Source organism: Anser cygnoides, unplaced genomic scaffold (assembly GCF_040182565.1).
Source record: "Anser cygnoides isolate HZ-2024a breed goose unplaced genomic scaffold, Taihu_goose_T2T_genome scaffold_55_1, whole genome shotgun sequence".
NCBI classification, from domain to species: Eukaryota; Metazoa; Chordata; class Aves; order Anseriformes; family Anatidae; genus Anser; species Anser cygnoides.
The window spans coordinates 264,121-273,422 of record NW_027103077.1 but is presented as its reverse complement, the minus strand read 5'-3'; the positions used below and the strand labels follow the sequence as shown (position 1 = coordinate 273,422).

The window sequence follows — 9,302 nt, the reverse complement described above, 5'->3', positions numbered from 1 at the left end:
TTACTGTTACAAAATGTGGATGATCGTTTATTGTCAGGACAGGAGAAAACAGTTGTGAAGGAAGCTACAAAATGTGGATGATCGTTTATTGTCAGGACAGGAGAAAACAGTTGTGAAGGAAGCTACTAACAAGCTATTCTACTTTCTGGGAAAACAGGGCTTGGGAGTATTGAAAAATAAATTACTATACGTAGAAAGAGAAGTCAGGTATTTAAGGCATCTAATGTCTGAGGGAAAATGGAGAATAAATCCAGAGAGGATTCAGGGAATTGTTGAAAACTAAGAAAGAACTAAAAAGTTTTTAAGAGAGATTTCTTTAAGGAATCAGGAGCCACGAAGTCTGAGTGAAAATGGATACTCCCTGATGGGAGAGAAATGCTGAATAAAGCACCAATGAGGCAAATATGATGTTTTACATCAAGAGAGTCATTGGGAGATGCAAGCAATGTGTGATGTTGTGCTAAGAAAGTATGTCTGTGTAGGAATATACACTTTAGTGAAGCAAATATGCAGAGGATGTACCATATGTCAAAAGGCAAATAAAAAGGTCATTTGTAACTAACCTAGAGGGGGACGGGAGCCAGGGATTCGACCTTTACAAAGTAGACAGGTAGACTTTACTGAGTTACCTAAAGGAGGGAGATTTAAGTACTTGTTTGTCCTAATTGGCCACGTGACTGGATGGGTGTAAGCTTTCCCCTCTGTATCTGCCACTGCAAACACGGTGGCTAAGGTATCACTGGAGCAAATAGTCCCTAGATATGGGATAGCTGAAAACATTGATTCAGATCAAGGAAATAATTTCACTTCACAAGTACTGCAAGGGTTAATGCAGGCCTTAGAGATTGGGATTTTCACACCCCCTGGCACCCCTCCTCTTCTGGGAAGGCAAAACGAATGAACCAGACATTAAAGAAGCAATTAACTAAATTAGTGTTAAAAACCCAACTTCCTTGGGTAAAATGTTTACTTTTAGCACTCCTACAGGTTCAAACAGCACCAAGAAACGATATAGGAATTTCACCGTATGAGATGCTGTTCGGATTACCCTGTCTGGGCAGAAGGGATGAGATACCACAATTCGAAACAAGAGAGTTTTCTTAAGAACTGTATTCTGGGGTTGTCTTCTTCTTCGTCATTTCTCAGGACCCATGGGAAATTGGGTCCTGATTCAGACCTGGAAAGGATCAACTCCGGCCCGAATGGGAAGGACACTTCCAAGTACTACTAACCACTGAAACAGCCATAGGAACTGCGGAAAAAGGTTGGACTCACTATACTCGAGTGAAGGCATCCATCGACCCTAGTACCTGGGAAGCTGTTCCTACAGAAGACTTGTTGGAAGCTGAAATCTCATAGTGGACTCTGAGCGGGATAAGAGCTTGCAATTGTAAACTAACCTTTTATTTTCACAGGTAACTAATAAGTGTGACTTGTGATTGAGAGAAAGGATAGACCTATAGTGAATTGAAGTGTTCCCAAGGGGGGTTTGTTATAGTAGTAGTGTATATCTTATTCTTTGTATTGATAATTATTTGGAAACCTAAGGTTTAAAAATAATGACAGGGAAAAATCAATTATTAATTTTGTTTTTAGTGATTGTAGGCCTCAGAGAAAGTCTTGGTCAATTGGCAACTTGGAAAAGGCATGACCAGATAATAGTAAGACGGGATACCCCATAAAAATATGGGTGAATGTGACAGAGGGTTATGTACCGCAATCTGTCATGCTTGATGCTTGTGAGGTGTTAGCTTGTGGAGATTTAAATGCCCAACGACAATTGAGCAGAGGGAACAAATAACTGGGAGGGACCCAACAGCCAGATTGAGAATAGCTGTATGGAAACTGTTATAAGTGAGACCATACAAATTTCTTGGTCTATCAGAAATATTTTATTAATTAAGTAAGCAGGCACAAGCAAAACAGCGCTGGGCGGCTGGGGAGTCTCCGCTCCACCACAGCACGCAACTTTCCCTTTTCAGTGTCGCCGTTTTATAGCATCCAAGTTTCGGCTTGTCAGGACTTGTTGGACCTTCTGAAGCTGTGCAGTTCGTTGTTGGGGGTCGTTGTTTTTCTTTCAATGATCATGCATTGTGCTCCTGTTCAAGGGGGAGGGTAGTGAAGCGGGAAACAGTATTTCACAGAGTCTTTGTTTTACCAAGGATGTTTATCCAACACCCCCACCCCACTATCTACTTGCTTAGTCTTCCCCCTTAACAAGGTCGTAAATTGCAAAACCTTATCTTCTCAGCAGATCCTCTGAATTCCTTTTAAAGACAATGAACAAACACCCGCTAATTTATCACAATCCCTCCTTTTTCTTTTTCTAACATATTTTGTTCATTGATGAATTTTTGAAGCACTTGTTTGCTCAATATTAAAGTTTCTGCGTCATCCTCCTCCTGTTCAAGAGATTCACATTTCGCACGCACAAGCATAAGGTGAGCTGCCTCTAATCGGTTTTTTTACAATCGCGATTATTCGATTGAATATACATGGTACAAAAGTTAGTGTTAATATGAGCAGCAACAAAGGTCCTGCTATAGTTGATAGCAGTGTAGTGAGCCAAAGTGAGTAATTAAACCAGGATTCATACCAGTTCTGGTGGGCTTCATTTTCTATTTTTCGTTTTTCTAACCCTTCTCTCAATTTAGTCATTGTATCCCTTACTACTCCAGTATGATCTGCATATACACAACACTCCTCTCGTAGGGCTGCACACAATCCTCCTTGTTGTAGAAAAATCACATCTAATCCCCTACGATTTTGTCGTACAGATTTCTCTAAAGCTGATACAGATTGCTCGATACGGGCCAAATCCTCATCTACAGCAGTGCGTAGAGAGGTAAATTCTTGGCTTTGTTTTACCAGAGAGGTAATTTCAGTTCCGGCTCCTGCAGCCCCCAGAATCATCAGAGTGGCTAAAGTGACAGCCGTAATAGGCTCTCTCTTCCTTAAGTGGTTTTTTTGCCATAGCATGTTGGATGTACATATACTCCTCAGAATGGTAAAGAATCCTAGGTATAATTACTACCTGTACACAAAAATCATGAGACGAGTTGAACAATTTCAAAGATAAGCATGGAGTTACCCCCAGAGACGAACATACCCATCTGGTGTTATCTGCTGGTATTAACCATTTTTCTTTGTCTAATTGTGTAACATTTTCTGTAATATTGCATAGATGGAACTTCTTACTGTGAGAAACACTCCGTAGCCAACAACCCAGGCCCAGGCGGGGATCTCAGTGAAGTAGCAATCCATTCGCGATTGCAATGGCGGGCGCCCCACAAGCAGGAGAGCGCACCCACTAGTTCCAAAACACAGTTTATATACTTTTTGATGACAGGACCCTCCCCTGTTTCCCCACTGGAGTGGGTAATCCAGGTTCACAATCTATCTGATGCTTCACAGACAATGCCTGGCCTTCAGTTGCCGGCCTGTTTTTGAGATGGTAATGTTTTCTCCCCTTATCTGGCTTGACTTAACATAGTGATTTTCACCTGATTGCTCTAAGGAGTCTGGTTGTCTGCATTTTAGGAGGTCACCTGCTGAGCTTTCTTATCACTGTAAGCATATCTCAATACCACATTCCTTCCTTCTATACAATGTAACACTGCAAAAACAACATTTCTATTCCCACATCACCAGGGACCGTGCCTACGCATCTGCCATTCCCAGTTACTTCCGTTAACATTATTCCTACATCCCTTCCCCAATTGCATTGTGGGGGATCGGTTTCGTTTGAACGGGTGGTCTCTCCCAGATCCCCAATGGCGTCGTAATATGAGGGCCTTATATCAAGACATAACCAGCAAGGTCTAGGCACGTCTGGATTTGGTTGATTCAACAACTGATAACTAGCATTCATGATTCTCCATATGTTATTCCCGGTCACCCCTTCATTTCTAATCCCGTACTCCGGGTTTACTGATTTATTAGCAACCTCCAGTGGTTTAGGGCTATTAGGAGTTAGCATTCTAAAAGCTTGTGTAGGCTGAATCCTCAAAACACTCCCTGACAGTTTCTGATTTGGTCCCACCCGTTGGGGACTCTTAGTCTCTTCCTTCTTTATATAGATGATGCCTCCCCTATCAGTCCCCCAGCAGTAGTTATCTGCTGAACAACATGGTGATCTTCCCATCTAATCAGGCTCCATTTAAAAGGTTTGTGAGGGTGCGCAGACCCAGGAACAGTGAAAACAATCGTACCCATTACTATGTATCGCAAAAAAAAAAAATGGCTAGGGCCCATTTTCCAGAGTTCTTTACCTGGCCACGTAATTCCCCACCGTTTCACTCTCTGCCTCGCTTGTCAGTTCGGTTGCAGCGAACTACAAGGTGCAGGTTCTTCTCGGCAGCAGCAGTGTTCTTCAGGGGAGTTTCTCAGGTAACCGCGACCTTTTTCTGATCAAACAGGGTCCCCTCTCCTCCTTTTTTTTTTTACGATACATAGACAGTTAGACCATACTTATCGAGTTCGTTTCAACGTGAGCTTTAAGTCATCAGGGCCTGCGACCGCTTCCCATTCGCTTTTCTGGATCGGTCCTTTCACGCGACTGGCATGCGTTCACCCCTTCTCAGCCGTCCGGATAGCCGTCTCTGTGATAAGTAAAACAACATAGGGGCCTCCCCACCGTGGTGTTAAAGACGTTTCTTTCCATGTCTTAATTAGAACCCTATCTCCAGGTTGTATCCTATGGATTGCTATATCTAGCCACCAAGCCTTTCGCTTGCAACTCCCTCCGTCGGTTCATAAGCTGTATTAAATAAGGTTTTAATTGGATATCCTGTACCTGGGGGTGATCAGATGGCATCTCTAAATCATAAGGCATACCATACAGCCTTTCAAAAGGTGAGATTCCGACATCGGCTCGGGGCTATGTCCGGATATTCAATAGTGCAAGCGGTAAACATTTCACCCAGGAGGTTTTTGTCTCTATCATAAGCTTTGTTAGTTGCTTTTTAATTTCACCATTCATTCGTTCTACCTTTCCCGAACTCTGAGGATGCCAGGGAGTGTGATATTCCCATTTAATTCCCAGAGCCTTCATCGTGTCTCGGGATACCTTTGACACAAAGTGTGGGCCTCGATCAGAGTCAATTGCTTCTATTACCCCGTATCTGGGTATGATGCTTTCTAATAATATCTTTACCACGGTTTGAGCTGTGGCCCTTGCCATAGGGAATGCTTCAACAAAGTTTGTGAGGTGATCTACAATAACTAACAAGTATCTATATCGCCCCGTTTTTGGAAGTTCAGTAAAATCTAATTGAATCTTTGCAAAAGGTCGATGTGCCAATTCTCGTCCTCCTCCCGGGACCCTTTTTCTCATGTGTTGAGCATTTACCCTCCGACAAGTTATGCAATCATTTACGATCCTCTTTGCTATATTATAAATCCCTATACACATATAATATGTGGCAAATTGATCCACCAACGCCTGAGTACCCCAGTGCGTCTGTTCATGAAATCTCCGTAGCACCCTCATAGCTACTGATTTTGGTAACACTTCCCGTCCATCAGGCAGTACCCATTTCCCTTTATCGTTTTTTTTTTGGTTTTTTTTTTGTTTGTTTTTTTGTTTTGAACCCCCATTTGTGTCATCTTGTCTTCTTCTGTAATAGTGAAACAGAGTAAGGGGAGGGGAATGGGTCCATTCGACCACAGGGAGTTAGTCGGCCCGCACTTGTAGCAGTTTTTATAAGGCGGGCTTTCTTCCTCAGAACAATTGCATTCAATCCCATCAACTCCCCATTCACTCCAGCAATCATAACATGGAAATTCCTTTAAGTCTTTCCCACAGTATTAAGTATTATATTAAGCATTATTATATATTATTATATTATTATTATATTAATTACTATATCTTAAGTATAAGTATTAAGTATTTCCCACAGTCTGGGCAATCTTCCCTCGTTCTTCTAATTCTTATACTCATTAATGCTGCCCTTTTTGCCTCCTGATCTGCTAGATTATTACCCCTAACCTGAGGGGTGAGGCCTTTTTGATGCCCTTTTATATGTACTACGGCAATTTCTTTGGGCTCTCTGATAGCTTGTAAAACCTGGGTAATCAATTCCTGATGTATTAAACCCTTTCCTTGTGAATTGATGAGCCCCCTTTCTTCCCATATTTTACCAAATGTATGTACTACCCCATAAGCATATTTTGAATCTGTATATATTGTACCGCTTTTATTTTTCAACAATTTTAGGGCCCGCAATATGGCATATAGCTCGCAAGCTTGGGCGGACCAGCTAGGACTCAAAGGTCCAGATTCCACTATCTCAAATGTTTTCCCGTTTACTAACGCGTATCCTGATTTTTGCTTTCCCTCGACTACTCTCGAGGAACCATCCACATATATCTGTTCACCGATGGGTAATTCCACCTCCTCTAGATCAGGTCTCAATTTCGTTTGCTCTTCTATATTTCGGAGGCAATCGTGTCCTAAGGACTCATTTGGTTCCCCATAAAGAAATTGAGCAGGGTTCTGTAGGGAGGTTGTTCCTAATGTTAATTTTGGAGAGGAAATCAAAATTCCTTCATATTTTAATAATCTGGCGTCAGTGATCCATTTCTCTGCCTTCTGTTGCAGTACCCCGCATATATTGTGTAGAGATATTACTTTGATTTCCCCCCCAAAAGTGATCTTCTGTGCTTCTTCCGCTAACAAGGCAGCAGCTACCACTACCTGCAAACAGTTTGGCCAACCCCGGCTAACCGGATCCAATAATTTAGACAAATAGGCCACAGGTTTGTTTTTTTTTTTAACTCCTTGCCCATTCTTGGGCCAGCACTCCGTATGCCGTGCCTGCTGCGCTGTTCACAAAAAAAACAAAACAAAACAAAACAGCCTCCTTAAATCTGGTAAGCTTAACACTGGGGGGCGTACTAGTTCCTCCTTTAACTTGTTCAGTCGTTCCTCATCTTCTTTTGTCCATTTGAGTAATCCATCCTTATTCAGCTTGTTATATAAAAATTTAACCTTTCCACTATAATCTTCTATCCATTGTCTACAGTATCCGGTCAACCCTAACAGTTGCCGTACCTGCCTTTTAGTTCGCGGGGACGCTAAAGCCAATATTCCACTGATTCTGCCTGGGTCTAACTTCTTAGTCCCCTTACTTAACTGGTGACCCAGGTACTTTATCTCTTGCTCCACAATTTGTAATTTTGCCCCTCCTTTTTCTTTTAAAGGGTACAGAGGGTACAGATTAACTCGATTCTCTGAGCCAATCCAAAGGCTCGCATATTCGCTCCCCTCTAAACAAAAAGGTTCCTTTGTATTTACATAAATGTTTAAGGCTTGGCAAACCCAGTCTTCAAACGACCCAAATATGGGCCAATAATTTGCCTACCTCCCCAAACTTCAACACAATAATGAATCATTTTTACTTTATCCTTTCCCCGCCTAAAAGGGGAATCACTCCAATTCTTAATCATTAACCCCAGTGGACTATCTGTGGGAATAGGGGGCAACCTAGCACTAGGCATTACCCCACCCATGGGACCAGAAGGCTTACTCTTCTTCTGTCCCATCTTCCGGAGTGCCTTCACACACACACACAGCCGCTTCCCCCTGGTCGTGGCCCAGTCCCTCGCGGGATGTGGGAACCGCACTACTGAGGGGTCCGCACTCACTTCGTCCGCAATTGGACGTCTCACACAGACGCACTCCGGGATCACCAACCCCAACCGAACGGATCACCGGCCTATACTTACCCACCCCGTGGGTCTTCGTTCGGTCTTCGTGCACAAAGATTGCTTGGGGTTACCGGTTTTATTTGCTTGTGCCTAATTTTGGGTTCGTCGGTGAAGGGCTCGAGCAGGATTTCCCGTTCCCGGGGCCGCCAGAATCGGCGGGGCGCCTCCCCTAGAGGGATTCCCAGTCAATCCGTCTTCATCCGAGTCACGGCACCAAATTTGTTATAAGTGAGACCATACAAATTTCTTGGTCTATCAGAAATATTTTATTAATTAAGTAAGCAGGCACAAGCAAAACAGCGCTGGGCGGCTGGGGAGTCTCCGCTCCACCACAGCACGCAACTTTCCCTTTTCAGTGTCGCCATTTTATAGCATCCAAGTTTCGGCTTGTCAGGACTTGTTGGACCTTCTGAAGCTGTGCAGTTCGTTGTTGGGGGTCGTTGTTTTTCTTTCAATGATCATGCATTGTGCTCCTGTTCAAGGGGGAGGGTAGTGAAGCGGGAAACAGTATTTCACAGAGTCTTTGTTTTACCAAGGATGTTTATCCAACACCCCCACCCCACTATCTACTTGCTTAGTCTTCCCCCTTAACAAGGTCGTAAATTGCAAAACCTTATCTTCTCAGCAGATCCTCTGAATTCCTTTTAAAGACAATGAACAAACACCCGCTAATTTATCACAGAAACGATCCTCTATTGCCATCAGAGAAAGGGAGAAACTCAAGGAGAAAACAGGAGAGAAAACAGGAGGCCCTCTTTGAAATGCGGCAGTTCAAACATTTGAGATTGAAACAGGGTATGGGGATGTGAATGCCTGGATAGAATGGGTCAAATATACTGTCCAGAGTCTCAACCATAGCAATTGCTATGCTTGTGCCTCGGGATGACCGATTGCCCAGATAGTGCCCTGCCCATTGGGGTGGACCAAGGATTCCCAGGGAATGCGATGTATGATTGCATTGTACCAAGAAAAGACTGCCTGGGGAAATGAGGCCTGTAAGTCTCTCTCTTTGCTATTCCCTTCCTTGCATGATAGCAATATCAGGGTTCCCCCTGCATTCTCCACAGCTATAGGTAACCATACAGCTTGCCTCTCACGGCAGGGTGTGAGTGCTACCCAGCATCTGGGAGACTTTGCCTTGTGCACGAGGACCTTGAATGCTACCGAGGACTTGATGGGAAACTATTCAAGACTTGAGATACCCAGGGCAGATCTCTGGTGGTACTGTGGAGGGAAGATCTTACGGTCCATCCTGCCATCTAATTGGGGAGGCACTTGTGCACTTGTTCAATTAGCTATACCCTTCACCCTGGCATTTGAAAGAGAAACATCGCAAATACCCAGAAGAAGTAAAAGGAGCTTAGGAGTATCATTTGATGATAGAGCGTACATAGATTCTATTGGGGTGCCTAGAGGAGTTCCTGATGAACATAAAGCCAGGAATCAAATTGCTGCAGGGTTTGAGTCACTGTTCTGGTGGGTAACAATTAATAAAAATGTGGATTGGATTAATTATATCTATTATAATCAGCAGAGATTCATAAACTATACAAGAGATGCGATAAGAGGAATCGCTGAACAACTAGATGCCA

General features: G+C 43.3%; 1 long non-coding RNA gene across 1 annotated transcript; it reads right to left on the bottom strand.

Annotated features, from left to right (window-relative positions):
* Positions 1-1,869: 1,869 nt before the first annotated feature.
* LOC136789560 (uncharacterized) lies at positions 1,870-8,904 on the bottom strand. Its single transcript, XR_010828249.1, has 2 exons — positions 3,644-8,904; positions 1,870-3,193 (listed from the first exon to the last, which is right to left on the bottom strand). It is a non-coding gene; the product is annotated as an uncharacterized lncRNA (long non-coding RNA).
* Positions 8,905-9,302: the final 398 nt, after the last annotated feature.